At 46.6% G+C, this 9,015-nt stretch overlaps 1 long non-coding RNA gene across 1 annotated transcript; it reads right to left on the minus strand.

The window, feature by feature from the left end:
- Positions 1-301: 301 nt before the first annotated feature.
- Positions 302-8,683, minus strand: LOC118631390. Its single transcript, XR_004959830.1, has 5 exons — positions 8,318-8,683; positions 6,905-7,018; positions 6,476-6,772; positions 4,419-4,674; positions 302-1,738 (listed from the first exon to the last, which is right to left on the minus strand). It is a non-coding gene; the product is annotated as an uncharacterized LOC118631390 (long non-coding RNA).
- Positions 8,684-9,015: the final 332 nt, after the last annotated feature.

The raw sequence follows: 9,015 nt of genomic DNA on the forward strand, positions 1-9,015 counted from the left end.
ACAGAGCTCACTGATGACATTATTGTCATATGGGCAGGGGTGGGCAAAAGGCTTACAGTACACGAAACAGTTCATTCTTGTATTACTACTCATTAACACTTGTATGATTTATCTGTATTGCAGCTGCACACCTCCTTCTGCCAAGCCCCGTTTCTAGCTACTTGAATGGAAGTCTACTAGAATGTAGGCCCCCCAAGTGCGGGGGTTGTGGAACGCTCACTGCGTCCCTGTGCCCACAACGTGCCTGAGATACAGAAGTTGCCTCTAGAGACATTTATTGAATAAGTGAATAAAAGCGTGAACCAATCTTTGCATCAGCCATATGGGTCGTACGAGCCACGATGAAGCATACCCCTCCTGCCCGAGGAAACAGCAGCCCGAGGACGTCCAGCAGCTTGCCCGAGCTTTAAAGCTACCGAAAGGCCCTGCTGGCTTCCAGGGTTTCTCATCTACCTGATGCTATGAGCCACTCCTGGCCTGAGGGTTAGAAACTGGGCTTCCTGTTTTGGCTGTGTGGAAATCTCCATGTGACCTGGGGCGAACGAGGAAACTTGCGTCTTCTGAGCCGTGTTCCTCTCGCCGTGTACATGAACACAAGGGCTGCTCGCTGTCCCGGCCTCTCCAAGGTCCCTGCCAGCTTTAACTCCCACCTGGGAGTTAGTCCCTGCGCTGGTGCTCGCCTCTGGCTCAGCACAGAGAACCAGAGCGTCCTCGAGGTGTGCACGCACAGCGCCCTGGTCTCACGGCCTCGAAGTCCGCACGGACCTTCCCGTTCCCTGGTGGAGTGCCGGGGAACTCATGTATTTACGGGCAGCTGCTGCCCTCATCCTCGCCAGTTCTCTCATCTTGGGCAAAACATTTGGCTTCTCTAAGCTTCAAATCTCCTTTGTGAAGATGAAGTGGGACAACACGTAAGGGAGTCGTGACTGTGGCAAGCACGGCCAACACCGACAGACTGCCGTGGCGGTCTGAGGGTCACTGTAGTCGCTCCGGCACGGAAGGTGATGCGTAACTACAGGCTACAGTACACGCAGGGCCCAGGTGTTTTTATTTTCTGGAAATTATTTAAACATGCAGTATCGCACAGATTCACGAGAGACAGTAGGAATACAACCTTGAACGTGGCTCATTAAGTCAGTGTAGCTTCTGCTGGCCGCAGGCGAGGGAAAAGGCCAAGTGGCCAGTATGGCGTTAGCGGCTTATGGACATACCATCCCATGGAATGCTCCGTAAACAGTGCTGACGTAGCAAACCTCTACCCTCCGTGGGCAGCCACTCAGATACATCTGATGTGCATCTTCTGATTCTTGTGTTTGTGGGGGAAACAAGACTATTGTCTCGTATGCATTTCAATGAGCACAGCGTGCTCCAGACCCCACCTGCTCCTGCTTGCAATCACTAAGTGCTGTGCCCACAAGATCAGCTCACGTTCAGGGCAGGTGCGGCTACTGCTCCGAGCCCTGCCCAGCAGTGCAGTGTCCGCGCATTTCCCTCCCCTGGGCGACGCCCCTTTCCGAGGGACGTGCGGCCCCCGGGCATGCTGGTGGGAAGGCGGCTTGGTCCGGCCATGCTGGACAACAATCTGGCCGTACAGCGGTCACAGGCCAGTCTTCATCTGTGTTGTCATGTAACCCAGGAGCTGGGCCGAGCAGCTGTGCTAAGCTGGCCTGCACAGCTCCGGAGGGGCGACTGCACCCTTCCAGGAATCTGCTGAGCTGGTCTCTGCATCTAGCCATCACTGAAAATCGAATTGTATGTTAGTACATCATAGATATCGTGTATAAGTATGTACATTAAAAAAAAATACGCACTTCTAAACTCACCACTTCCTAATTATTTCACTGCGCTTTACTATCTATTCTCTAGGCCCTGGAGGTCAGTCACCACACTCTACTAGACTCAGGTTATGTAATTTGCCCCAAATCATATAACTTTAAAGTAGAAAAAGTTGAATTCAGACCCAGGTCTGTCTCAGACCTGTACTTTGATGAAAATTAGAAGTGAGACATTCCATTTAGACCATAAAATTATGTTTACTTTACCATCAATACAGTTATGGTTTTTGTTTTTAAATTTTTTATTTTCATTGTCATCCAAGGATATTTTTCCATTGCTTTTTAGAGCGAGGAAGGGAGGGTGGGAGGGGGAAGAGAGTCAGAGAGGGGGAGAGACAGATATCGATGTGAGAGAGAGACATCAATCGGTTGCCTCCGGTAGGTCCCTGACGGGGGCCAGGGACCGAACCTGCAACCCAGGTATGTGCCCTTGACCGCAATGGAACCTGTGACCCTTCAGTCTGCAGGCTGATGCTCTAATCACTGAGCCAAACTGGCCAGGGCGGGTTTTGTTTTTCTAAGAAGTCCACTGGCTGCCAGCCCCTTGGTACAGCAGTTTCTAGAAGCATCGTGTACCTACGGAGCTGCACGAACCGCTCACATGTGAGCTGTGTCTCAACAGCGGTCGTCGCTTCCAGCACGCATTAAAAAATAAATGAGCTTCACTCTCAGGTTAGCGTCGGAGGCGACGTGAACTCATCGTTAACACGCGGCTGAGGTCTCCAGCGGTTGCTCAGTTGCTCGTCTCTTAATGAATAATGCTACCTGCACACTGGAGGTCTTGGCCCTGTCTCTGCCTGAGCCACTAACCTTGGTGTTTGTCTACCAAGTACTATTTAAATTTCCCTTGGAGAGTGACTTAACATTTAGCCACATTTTCTTCTTATTTTCAAATAGCTGTTTTCTCAATCATTCAGTCATTCACTTAGTCAACAAAGTCCCTGGTATGTACAAGACACAGGAGAAATAAGTGAATCAGGGACATCTCCGACCTTCAGAAGCTAATAGTCCAGCATGAGAAACTGTGTTTAAAATTTTTTGTTTATTGATTTTAGAGAGAGAGAAGGGAAAGAAATGAAACATGGATTTGTTGTTCCACCTATTTATGCATTCATTGGGTGATTCTTGTAATGTTCCCTGACCAGGGATCAAACCCACAGCCTTGGTGTATTGGGATGATGCTCTAATTAACTGAACTACCCAGCCAAGGTGAGAAATTTATAATTTTAAACGTGCAACTCTGAGTAAGGCCCAGAATAGAGGCATGTGCCAAGGCAATGGGAATGTCTCAGTCCATTCAGGCTGTTATGACAAATACCACAGGCTGCTCATCAGCAACAGAGAGGTGTTTCTCACAGTCTGGAGGCTGGAGCCCGAGCTCAAGGTGCCCTGTGGTTGGCCGGGCCCGGGAAAGGCCCTCCTCAGTGCTGCAGCCTGCCAGCCTCCTGCTGTGTCCGCCTGGTGCAAGGGGCCGGCAAGCTCTCTAGGCCTCTTTTCTTAGGTACTAACCCCATTCATGACCTCATCATCTCACACAGGTCTCACCACCTAACATTGTCACAGTGGAGTTAAAATGTCAACATGTTAATTTCTGTGGGGTGGGCGCAGCCCTTCAGACCGAAGCGCGGGGTCACCAGCTTCACAGTCTGAACTGCACTTCAGGCAGTGATGGGTCTCTGGCCAAAGAGATGGCAACTCGGGCCGTTCGCCTCAGAGAAAGGCGCAGAAAGATCTAGCTTGAATGAGGTTACTCGGAAACAGATTATGCTATCAGCTCAGCAAGGGAAGAAATACAATGAATGGGTGTCAGACAGCACTGGTTCAAGTTCTGTGTTGCTTCCTTTAGAAAGAAGCAATTTCTCCTACCCGGGACTCAAACACTTCACCTTGTGTTGGTCAGAGTAAGGGCTGGGCAGCTGTAACAAAGAAACACCGAAAGGTTTTCTACCAAAAGGTAGGTTCAAGAAAATGGAAATTCATTTCTCTCTCCAAGAGTAGTGTGACTGACATAGTTAGAGGCGTAATTGTGCTCCGAGAGGTCATGCAGGGACCCAGTTCTTTCCGTCCTGCTGTTCTGACGCTCCCGAGGCGCTGCCTCATTGGCGGCGGCGGGCTGCAGGCCGCCCAGGTCCTGACACAGGACGGTGACACACCCTTTCTGCCCACATTCGATTGATTCCTGGCCAGACCTGGCTGCAAGGGAGACTGGGGCATTTAGTTTTCGGTTGGGGTGTTCTAGGCCCATGGAAAAGGAAAGAAAGGACTTTGAGAGGAGAACCTCAGCCACAGCTTGAGACCCGAGAGTTGGGCAAAATCACTTGTACTATGACTTAGCTCAAATGTGTTATGAACCAAAGGCTCTCTAAAAATGCGACTAGGAGGTGAACGTTACTTTGTATCATTACATCAGTTTTTGACTTCCCAGATCATGACATGGTCAAGTACAAGGGAGAACTGAAGTGAGGGTATGTAAGATATGAAACTATTGGATTTCCTAGGTCAACATTTAAAAAAAGCTTTTAAATTAGGAACATTTCAAATGTACACAAAGTAGGGGAAATAGTATAAGGAATCTCCACGTACCCACTACAGAGCATCCATTTTCAACACACACCCCGTCCCGGGTAGTGCACGCCCCGTCGGGCACTGCTCCCTCACTCACACCTGGACAGGTGCGCTGCACACACGGCTCCCGGAGCGAGAGGGCGTCCCGCTGCTGGGCGACCACTTTCTAGCACTTGCCGCCACTCATCTTGTCTCATATGTAAACCACGTAATCTTGCAACAATCCTGAAGCAGATACAGCCTTTTTAATATTTTCTTCTGCAGAGGAAGGAACCTGAAGCACAAAGATAAAGGAACTTGTCGCACCGCACCCAGTAATTAAACACCAGCGCTGGGGTTCAAACCCAGGCACTCTGGGTGCAGGGCTGTGCCTTTAGCCACCACAATGGATCCACCTAGGAGTTCACATTGCTCCACCGAACCCCGACCTGCTCATCCAGAACTCTGCCCTGGACCAGCGGCTCACCTGTTCTTCCCAAGAGCAATTAAGAGACCAGTCAGGTGGTCTGCCCCCCCCCCCAACAAAACCACAACATACTCAAAACCTTATTCTAACATGTTTGTAATTTTGAAATGTCTGATTCCTTTCCTTCTTCTTCCCCTTTAACTATTACTCAATTACCCACAAATCTTACAACTGAGTTTTCCTAGGGCACACTATTAAAATAATTAAGTGTTCTAAACGAGACTGTAACTTAAAACATCATTTTAGCTTCCTCCTTAGGTTGGCAAGTACTCCCAAGGCAAAAGCAGTTGTGAATGCTGGGTTTATAATTCCAGATTTGCACCTTTACTCAGATCTCATCTGGCAATTCCTAGCTTATTAGTTATTTTTTTATTAAAAAATTATTTTGGTCAAGGTTTTCTGCTTGTCTTCTGTGGAAAGATTGGTCCAAGTTATTGATGTTCCATTACCAGAAGGAGAAAAATCCCTCTATTATTTCCTTTCAGAACACATAATGGTTAAAATTGTTTGCTAGAATAAAGAAAGAACTAATGTCTATACTCAGAAAGGTGCAATAACCACACATCGAAGTGTGTACATTCAATATTGAGGGCAACAAAGCAAGTGAAAGGGTCAACAACCTGGAAGAAAGCAAATGCTAGAACTTCAGGCTTGCCTTGTTTTGCCATTTTTATTATCACAATAAAATAGCAAACGCTGTAACCTGAATAAAGCAATACGGTTAAAAAGTACCTTCCAATTGCCTGGCTGTTGTGGCTCAGTGGCTGGCACGTCGGCCTGCAGACTGAAGGGTTGCGGGTTCGATTCATGGTCAAGGGCATGTACCTGGGTTGCAGGTTCGATCTCCAGCCCTAGTCAGGGCACATACAGGAAGCAACCAATTGATCTCTCTCTCTCACATCGATGTTTCTCGCTCACTCCCTCTCCCCCTTTTCTTCCTCCCTCCCACTCTCTCTGGAAACAATGGAAAAAATATCCTCAGATGAGAATTAACAACAAAATTTTTTTTAAAAAAGTACCTTCTGATCAAAATGGCAATGTTGAGGATCTTTTTTTTTTTTTTAAGAAATATTTTTTTTCTTTATTGATTTGAGAGAGGAAGGGAAAGGGAGAGAGATAGAAACATCAACGAGAGAGAACATCGACTGGCCGCCTCCTGCATACCCCACAACCTGGGCGCATGCCCTGACCGGGAATCAAACCAGTGACCTCTCGGTGCACAGGTCGATGCTCAACCACTGAGTCACACCGGCCAAGCAATGTTGAGGATCTTTAAACCAATGCCTCGTAATCTTTATTAATACCCTCTTCTTTGCTATAAACAGACACTTATTGATCTCATATACCATAAATGCTGTTTTTAGCATTTTCAAATTATCTTCTAACGAACTCAAGCTCCTCTGTCTACAATATGTATCATCTGACTTCATATGCTCAGTGTTGTGTTGTATGATCATACTCATTTTATACACTTGGAACCTGGGGGTTAAAGGAGACTGCTCTAATATTAACTTGCCAATTCAGTGAAATTCCTGTTCTGCCATTTTACTTGCTCACTTTGGACAAATCATTTGAAGGCCACTCTCCTCCCCCAGCTCAATTCTCTTACAGTAAAATGAGAAGATGAGATAACGCAGCCGATGCAGTTCTCCCCTTCTGCTCTGCCATCTTCTGGAGGAGCTGGGTCTCGGCAGCTGGTGGACTTCTGTAGCAGTCACACCAGAAGCCACAGGGAGAAAACGGGCTGGAAGCTCTCTCCCAGTGGGGCGTTCTAAGCCCTCTCTGCTGTGCTGAGGCCACCCTCAGACCGCTTGGGATGACGGTTTCAGCATTCGCACGCATTCCCTGCACCCATCTGTAGAACGTATCTGCACATCCAGATAATCACCTCAGGATACGGAGACGCCTGTGAATGAGGGCCGAATAAATTTCATGCCTTGGAAGGACACGCTACTTTTAAGATAAGAGAAAAAAACCGATGAAGCCACAAAGAGTAAAATCTTCTTCCTCCTTAGAAAAGTATCACACATGTTCTTACTTGGGGACACAGCAGAGAGTATCTGAGATGAATTCTGGATTCAGTTACACTGTCTCTGCTACTAATTCGCTGTGGGACGTAGGGTTAAGTCACAACTCCGTTTTTTCCTCTCTCCTTTGTAAATAAGGATGAAATGAGATGTTAACTCTTAAATTACTATTCAAATGTAAATAATCCTCTTTTTATAACATCAATCTGGGCACTGAACAGAACAGGAAAGGGGGAGCCCCGACCAGGGTTTGTTCATCTTCTCCAAGGGAGAAAGAATGAAGGGGGTGGTGGGTCGGACACTAACTTTTGGGGGCATTTCTCTTTGTCTCTTATATTTACCTCTGACAACAAGGTTTCTTACTGCAGTCACACGAACACGGTAAAAAGCGGAAAATAGACTTAAGTCAGATGGACCTGGTCTAATCACCACCCAAGACACATGCTATCGCCTGAGGGAAAATCGCCTGGCCTCACAGCTTGTCTTTGTATAATAGGAATAGCCTTTTAGGGTCAAGATTTCCCGAGATACCTCATGAAAAAGTGCCTAAGAGTGTTTCGGGCATGGTAAATGCTCAATAAATTCAAATTCCATTCTCTGTTTCATACAGAGGAATTGCTGCATTTATGAATATTACTTTGTTAACAATTAGAGTTCACTGAAACCCATTAATGAAATTACACATGGAAGAGAAAAATTCAAGTGCAAACCTCCATAGAACTTTTTGCTGTGTGATAATTACGTGGGAGAAGTAATATGCCAATTACAGTATAAGGAAACAGAAGCTAAAATCCCATCTAAGAGTGATTTTGAAAACTGTATTACACAATAAAATGTGTATTAAGTCACACAGCTTCCAATTCATTCCACTCCATGTTTTATTGGCTCTCACCACCTTGTAGGTCTTAAATGGAAGGAAAAAAAATCTTCCCATTTTTGCTGTTTAAAGGGGAAAAAATGCAAGCAAACCAAAGTATCACTGGCCTTCCTTCCAGTTTTTAAATTACCCCCATTGAACTCCAGAAGAACAATCCAAAGAGCAGCAACCTTTAGCTGGAACTTCAGCTTCGATGTTTCTATAGCTTCTCAGCTGAACTGTCATTTGTAAGCCTTTTAAAAATTAATTATTAAAACCATTTCCATTAGTCTGTTTTTTGGTCTTCACACAACCATTTTTCTTTCGCCATTTACAAGTGAAAACCGCCAGCACCGGCTATAAACACACAGCGCCAGACATGGGGCCTGTGAGTCATGCTGGCGGGCGGGCCCCTGCGGCTGACGTCGTGAAGACTGCACTCCGGGAGATGGCACAGGCTCCCCTCAACCTACAGGCACATCCCAAACCAGCCTGCCACAGGGAGAGAATTCTCATCAGTTCTTTCTACTCTCCTTTTTGGTTCAAAGTATTGGGGCACTTCATTTACTTGGTCCATTGGTAAGTTCCTTCTTTCTGTCCATCCTTCTGTTGTGCGACCATCCAGCCATCAAACATTATTTTTATCATCAACGATGAGCCTGACACTGGAGGAAGAATGTTAAAGAAGAATGTGTCCCTGCCCTCAAAGAGAACACAATGCAGTGTGGGAGAGTCGGACAAATAAGTTAATTATCAGAATGCAGTAACTTCTACGAGAGAGTAAAATGGACAATCTGGAAGCCCAGACAAGGGTTTTAGGGACGATTTCTCGGAAAAGATCCTATGGAGATGATTAAATGCCTCCGAAATAAAGGGTCAGGTGGACGGGGCAGCTTTCCCAATAGATGGATAGCAAATGCACAAGACTGCGAAACAGAACTTCCTGGAGAACTAAACACGGTTAGGCTTGGCCAGACGGGGAGCTCTTCGAGGCTAGTGGCCAAAGACGAGGAGGGTACAGAAAGGAGGTTAGTGGCCTTCATATCCCCCCTTCATGCTGCCAGAGAACCTGGGGAGCGGCTTGGCAGTAGGCTCAGGCGTACCTTACATCTTGAGCTTTAGTAAAATATTTCTTCTTAAAGAATAAGTTCCACTGTAAATGCTATTTAAAAACCACGGGTGTGCATAACTTTCCTGATAAGTGTGGGAGCCTGAGCCTCATCCTCAGATTGATAGACTGTCTTATGTTGCCTCATTTCCCACAGG

This window comes from Molossus molossus, unplaced genomic scaffold, assembly GCF_014108415.1.
Source record: "Molossus molossus isolate mMolMol1 unplaced genomic scaffold, mMolMol1.p scaffold_m16_p_16, whole genome shotgun sequence".
NCBI lineage: Eukaryota > Metazoa > Chordata > Mammalia > Chiroptera > Molossidae > Molossus > Molossus molossus.